Source organism: Phyllostomus hastatus, unplaced genomic scaffold, assembly GCF_019186645.2.
Source record: "Phyllostomus hastatus isolate PE091 unplaced genomic scaffold, TTU_PhHast_1.1 phas_scaffold_78, whole genome shotgun sequence".
Lineage (NCBI taxonomy): Eukaryota > Metazoa > Chordata > Mammalia > Chiroptera > Phyllostomidae > Phyllostomus > Phyllostomus hastatus.
In genome coordinates this window covers 1,822,128-1,829,037 of record NW_025334041.1, presented here as the reverse complement: position 1 = coordinate 1,829,037, position 6,910 = coordinate 1,822,128, and the positions used below count along the sequence as shown (strand labels likewise).

The 6,910-nt window shown below is 58.4% G+C and overlaps 1 long non-coding RNA gene across 1 annotated transcript; it reads right to left on the bottom strand.

The window, feature by feature from the left end:
• Window positions 1-1,682: 1,682 nt before the first annotated feature.
• On the bottom strand, window positions 1,683-4,716 carry LOC123811833. Its single transcript, XR_006784445.1, has 3 exons — window positions 4,633-4,716; window positions 2,416-2,504; window positions 1,683-1,929 (listed from the first exon to the last, which is right to left on the bottom strand). It is a non-coding gene; the product is annotated as an uncharacterized LOC123811833 (long non-coding RNA).
• Between the last annotated feature and the right edge of the window lie 2,194 nt (window positions 4,717-6,910).

The window sequence follows — 6,910 nt, the reverse complement described above, 5'->3', positions numbered from 1 at the left end:
AGACCTGAGACGGGGGATGGGAGACCACGAGCAGACTTTGCGGCGTCCGTCTGGGAGCCCACGGGCACCGGAGGGTCAGGGGGCCCACGTGCAGGAGGGGTCAGGGACAGGAAGTTAGAGCGGCGTCTGTGTGACGTCCGGAGCCGAGGACCAGGTAGGAAGGCCCCTGAGCCTTCAGGGGGGACAAGGGTCATCCACAGGGTGGCGAGAAGAACAGATGTTCAGCAATTAACAGTTTGCCCTGCCCTACAGATGGGCCATAAAAAGTTGATTCTAGTGATAACTCTTATTATAAGCAAAGTCCCTAGTTTAAATTCTCGAAGGGGAAGAATTAAAGTGTTTCTTGAGCCTGCAAGGCCTCCCTTGGCTTCAGCTCGAAATAATTCACCTGCTGATGTGGGCAACTGGGGGAGGGGGTGTCATTCTTAACCCCGTCGCTTTCCAAGGCGGAAGGTGGTGCCACGCCTCCCCAGAAAGGCCGGAACTTACCCTGATTGCAGAAGTCTCTATGGGGGGAGTTTCACCGCCCACATTAGCCACCAGCCCGTGTAGGGAGCAAGGCACTCCCATCGGAGCTCTGCCCTGGGCCCTGGGTTGAAGCTTTCTGCTCGTCAAGCCAACCCAGCCCATTCTGTCCATAAAACGGGGTGTTTCCCGCCACCTCGTGCGTCCGCTGAGAAGGGCTTCAGACTAACCTCAGGCCAAGAGGGACTTTGCAGGGTGAATTTTACGGCGAGTTACAGCCCCGTAAAGAGAAAGCAAAGACAGAGGGGACCCCACCTGGTGCACACGCCTTGTCTATGTAAACAGCTGTGCACTGATTGCTACTTTGTTTCCTCGCTGGTCTCGATGCCACAGGACACACAGTCAGTATAAGACGGAGGCTGCCGCACGGCCGTCAGGACAGAGGACGGCTCCTGTCTCCGGGTGTGAGGCCCCCACCGGTGGGAGCCGCAGGCTGCCGCTCTTCCTCCTCTGCTGACGCTGAGCGCTGGCTGCGGCCTCTGCGTGTAAACCGTCCTTCTTATCTAAATGGGCATTCACGTTACATGACCTTACAGGGTGGGTTGTTGACTTTCGCTCGCTCGGGTTATTTATCTTGTGTGGTGTGACATAATCAGGGCCTCCGGGGCAGCACCGCGGGCACACCCTCCCGGGAGGGACGGCCCGGCCTCGGCTCCGCCCAGACGAACCTCCAGAGGCAGCAGGTCCCGCGGGGCGTGGCCCACACCTGGCCCACCTGGGCAGCCCCTCGGCTGCCTCCCGGTCTCCGGGCGTGCGCGGCTGTGAAGGACCGCGTGCTGGGCGGTGCACAAGGACACCCCAGCTCTCCTGGGCCATCCTCTCCGCCGGGCTCTTGACTTTGCTCCGGGCCAGTCGGCCGACTGCCGACAGCAGACAATACTTTCTACTTCCTTCATAGCTCCCCTGCTCTCCCCCAGCTGTTCGCTGCCCACGGAATCTAGGCCACGCGTGCTGCTGAACCGTGGCAGCCACAGCGTGCTTCCGTCTGTATGAATTAGAGCCACTCCCCTGGGCCCCCTGTGCAAACCCCGCCCCACCCCCGCCCCCACAGAGCTGCGTGCCTGCTGCACGAGATCTGAGCGTGCTTTCCTTCCAGTGTCAGCCAGGTCGTCGATAGAAGACAAGGAGCAATCCTGGGCCCCGGCCCCCCCCCCCGAATAACACCTCCTCTGCTGCGCCGGCTATCGACGTTGCCTGGATAGCCACCCTCCAGGCGCGCACCTCCGGCGGTGCTCTCAGCCCTGCTGGCGCTGCCTCCTTCCTCCCAGAGCCCAGGGCAGCTGTCCGTCCGGGGTGCTCCGTCCGCGAGGCACAACCGCAGGTGCGGGGCGGGTCAGTACCTCCCGCGGCGCTGAATCCCTCGCTCCCTGAGAGAGCACAGCCCACACCTTAGCGAACTGTCTTCTAGGACAAGAAAACAAGGCAATTAACTGTTGTGAAGGAGGAGATCTGTGCCCACGACCTGGTGTCTCCACTCGTCCCCACGTCCCCAGGCTTATTAGCAGGCTGTCTGTGACACGGTCACTGTGGTTCACCTTCGGGGTGTCCCAGAAGTGGCAGCTTTCGCCAGCAGCTCTCTCTGCGCTGGGTGTTTCGTGTTTGACCTTGCCCTCAGTCTAGCTGCTGCTCAGTCACAAATGTCTGGCTCGGGTCACCTTCCCACTTCACGACATCGCTGGGTGCGAAGGGGACACGGTCACGCCGAGGAGAGCCAGGTCCTCAGGAGGGGTGTGGCCTGAGCAGTGTCACCCAGAGTTTTACTGCTACTTTGTGGTCGACTCTCAGAGTCACAGGGTGGGAGGAGCCCCGTGGGAGGTCCCTCTCCGCCACCAGAGCCCAGCCGGCAGCCCCCCCGCCACCCCGGCCCGGCCTGGCTCAGCTGCCACTTACCTGGACGTACTTGACAGGTGACATTCGTGAAGTTCACACACATTCTTGTTTTGCTGAGTGTTGTTTTTCTTTTCTTTTCTTTTTAAAATCTGGAATGGATATTTAAATTTTACCACATGGTTTATTTTTCTCCATTGACTCAGATAATCCTATGGTTTTTATTTTTTTGTTTTATTAACATGATAAAATACATTGATTGACTGTTTCAAATTAAACCGTTTATTCCTAGGACAAATCTCGCTGGCCCCTAGGTTTTATCATATTATGTATCTTTTTACATAGTGTTGAATCTCACTTGCTAAGACTTTTTACATCTATGTTCGTTTTAATTATGATCGTCCTGTTCTGTCTTTCCCTGGTCCTGGCATCAGGGCCGCGCTGGCCTCGTTGAATGAACTAGGAGCTCCTTCGTCCTCACTCTCCAGGGCACTTTCTGTCCAGTTGCTCTTCTTCCTTCCCGAAACGTTTCGCGGAGTTCGTTAATGAAACCATCTGTGCCCGGGGTTGCCTTTGTGGGGAGTTCGTTAGTGACAAATTGAATCTCTTTAATGGCCATTAGGAGTTTCAGGCGGCTTCCCCCTGAATGCGATTTGGCAGTCTGTGTCTTTCTCGATATGTGTCCGTTTTATCTAAAGTGTCAATCATTTTAGAACAAAGTTGCCCGTGATGTTAACTTTGTTTCTCTCCTAATCTCGGCAGAACCCCCAGAAATGTTCCCGCTCTCATTTCGGATATCAGTCATTTGTTTCTTTTCTCTCTCTTTTTTTTCTGATTAGTCTGTCTAGAGGTTCGCCAATTTTATTGAAAAACTGGCATTCGGTTTCATGGGTTTTCCTCTTAAAGCTTTGTCTGCGATCATTTCATTAATTTCTGCTCCAATCTTTATTTTATCTGCTTAGTGGGGGTTGTTCACTTTCTTTTTTTCTGTTTTTTTTTAAGATGAAAATGGAGGTGATTGGTTTGAGACCCTGCCTCCTTTATTAGCAGGAACTCCCTGCCCCCTGCGGTCATCCGGTCTGATGCTGCAGCGGCCCACAGAACCTACACACGGTGTTTCCACTCCCACTCCACTGAAAATACTTTCTAATTTTTGCTTTGACTGCTTATTTGGCTGACTCGGGTGTGTGGCATGTGGTTCTCAAATCCGAGGGTTTTCCAGATATTTACTTTGTCCTTGGTTTCTTCTCTTTCTTCCTTTTTTCCCCTCCAATGCTCACAGTTCTCCCAGGCAGAGCTACATGAGGGGGTGGGGGGTCGGAAGGGCCCTAGAGCTGCAGCCTCTGCCCCTGTGGGGTCAGGGCAGCCACCCTGCTCGGGCACCAATGGGCTCGCCAGCCCAGAAACTGCCCTGAGCCCCTGGGTGCGGATGTTTAGGCCTCGGTTTCGTGACACCGTCAGGATGAACTAAAGCTGCACCCTTGGCCACGCGGGTGACTCGGCTGAAGGTTCTGGCCCTCTAGCCAGGGCTTGCTCCCTCTGTCACAGGGACTCCGGCCGGGTCCCAGCCGAGGGCCCCCCAGCGGTCCCTTCACGAGCTTTGACTCGGGTGTAGTCCAAAGTGACTCGTGCAGAAAAGACAACCCTCTCGGGAGATCCCAAGCATCTGGGGGGCTCAGTGCCGTGACCCAGAAACCCGTAAAGAGATGCGACGTGCCCTGCACCACACCACACGGGGAGTCGGGGACTCTCTAGTGACCGTTTCCCAGCGTCCCCCCCGGCTCTCGCTCACGGCGCCCAGAGGACGTGCTGCCAATGGGCTCCGGTGGTCTGGCCTGTGTGAAGGTGCCCTTTGACCCAGCACACTATGGATTGGGGTTGACCCCCACGGGCGCACGAAGACCATGTGCACTCCGCAGCGGTCAGGCGGGAGGTCAGGTTCGCCCCCGTCGTCGGTGACACGACTTCAGTGTGGAAAGTGCACGGTGGGTCCTTTCCCTAAACCGACTTCACAGCCGGCACACAGTACTGTATCGGCTGCAGGGGCACGGTGTAGCGATTCCACATTCGCACACCCCACAAACGGGGGCCCCTCACGGCCCAAGGTCGTCACAACGTCACCGACGCTGTTCCCCAGGCCGCAGACGCACCCGGGACATTCCCCCCTCCCCCCCTGCTCTCCCCCCCACGGCGGGTCGTCAGTGTGCTCCGCTCAGCTGAGAGCTTGTTCTGTGTCCTGCCCTCGGCTTGTCTTCGCGTTCCACCTCCCAGTGAACTCACCGCACGTGTATCTCTCTCTGCCCCTCCGCCATCCGCTTTCTGTTGGCTTCCACTGGGCCCAGAGACTGCGCCTGGTGTGGCTGGCCAGCTCTCCTGGTTTTCTGAGGCCCTCCCCTAGGGTTTTTCATCTGGAGGGGTGCCGCCTGCTACCTGGGTGTGCGCTCCCTCCCCCCCCCCCCCACCGAGGCTCAGGAGCTGGAAGAACAGGAAAGTCCGCAGCAGGAATGTGCGCCCAAGGTCAGCGGCTGTCCTGGGCCTGGGCCGGCGCTGCGGTCTGCACGGCGTTTGCCCCGCGGCTGAGTGTCCCGGAGCCCGCACGGCGCTTTGAAGTCGTCCCAGCCTCCAAAACTGGGGCCGGATTCCCTGCCAACATTCCAGCTCCCGGACTCCAGACCCCCAGCCCCGAGGGCCCGGCCCAGCAGGGGCCCCTGAGTGGCCCATGCAACCCCACGGACCGCGAGAGGGGCAGCGGAGCCGGATCTATCACGGGCCTGAGGGTGGCACACAGTGTTTAGACTCGACTTTGTGTAGTGCTGGGAGCCACTGGGGGCCAGGGAGGGCGAGAGGTGCTGGTTGGGGCCTCGAGCGGGGATGTGTCTGGCCAAAGCTGCCTGCGGCAGTGTGGACCACGGGATGGGTGTGGAGGCCACGGGGTGCGGCCCCGCCGTGGAGTCCCTGAAGCCACCAGCGGTCTGAAGGTCACCAAACCGAGGGTCCTTCTCTGGCCTGGCTCAGAGGGGGGACGTCGGTCAGGCCAGCGGCCTCTTAGGGGTCAGGCAGGTCAGTCCGGCTAAACTGAGCTGTTCAAAGGGCCTCTGGGAATTTCCTCTGGCTCTCAGATCACCCTCCCCGTGTTTTCTCATCCACCAGAGCGGCCACATGAGCAGGAAAATGAAGGGGAAGTTGAGACAAAGCCCCAGATCGGGGGCCGACCACACGCAACACCCTGTCCTTTCAGCCCACAGGACCGAGACAGTGACGGACCCCGTGCGCAGAGGCGTCTGGGACTCACTCTCACTGCCCGGAGTTTAGGATTCCCCCAGCCACGTGTTCTGTCTTCTGTGTGCACTGACCACGGTGAGATGTGCCGGGGCCCTGGCTGGGCCGCTCAGTGGGTTAGGGCGTCGTCCTGATGCGCCAAGTTTGTGGGTTCGATCCTCCGTCAGGGCACGTACAGGACTCAACCAGTGAACGCACAGGTGAGTGAAACAACAGAGTGATGTCCCTCTCTCTCTCCCTCTCTCTCTCCCCCCTCCCCTTTCTCTCTTTCTCTGTCCATATGTATATGTGTAAAATTTTGCAAAAAGAAAAGAAGCCAGTATATTTCCCAAGCATACATTCTGAGATGACAGACGTCACTGGATTTTGCGAGTGTTTTGCTCGGGGCCCTGAGGTCGGTTGCCTTACGGCCCCGCCGCCGGTGGTGTCCACAGATGCTGGGCTGGCCAAAAAGTTCACTCGTGGTTTTTTTTTCCCTTAAGACGGCTCTAGTGGCACGCCTTCGTCTCTAACTTCATTTGAAATGATTTTGTGAGACTGTGTTATGGGAGCCATCACATCAGGGTGCATTTCAAAAGACTGACCAAAAGCGCTGAATGTCCGTGTAGCCATTTTAAGAAAAGAAGCGACACTTTTGGCCCGGGATGCCCTGTTGCTTCCAGAAAGGCAAAAACGCGCAGCCGTGCGGTGAGTGGAGCAGGTGCTGTGGCGATCGAAGGCGTCAGGAGCCGTGTGTGCAGTTCCGCGCTGGGGATTCCTGCTGGACGGTGCTCCCCGGCCGGGCGGACCAGCCGAAGGTGGTGGCCATCACACTGAGACATTACTGAGAACAATCAGCGTCATGTAACACGGGACAGAGCCAACACACTGAAAATGCCTGAATCAATACAGTTACTGTGGAAACGAAACGCGTGCCTTCGATCTCACGGAAAGACACGAGACGAGACGGACTTCTCCCCGGCCCAGTCCTTCGCTGTGCTCTCAGCAGCGGCTCCCGGAGCTCAGGGAAGCCAGCCCTGCGCCCGGGCAGGGCTCCCATGGCCCCCCTGCCCCGCCCCTCCCAGGGTGTCCCTCGGGACAGAGCAGACCCCTGCGCACTTAGAGGCACCCAAGGGTGCTACCCTGCACCCCTGCCTCCTCGCTCTGAGGCCACGCCCGGCTGCTGGAGCCACCGTCTCCGTGCCGCAGGGACCTCCTCACGCCACACCGCACTGCACCGTGACACTGACGTGGCCTCCAGGGTCTGCCAGAGCCGCGGCATCCCCAGGGGTGTGGACCT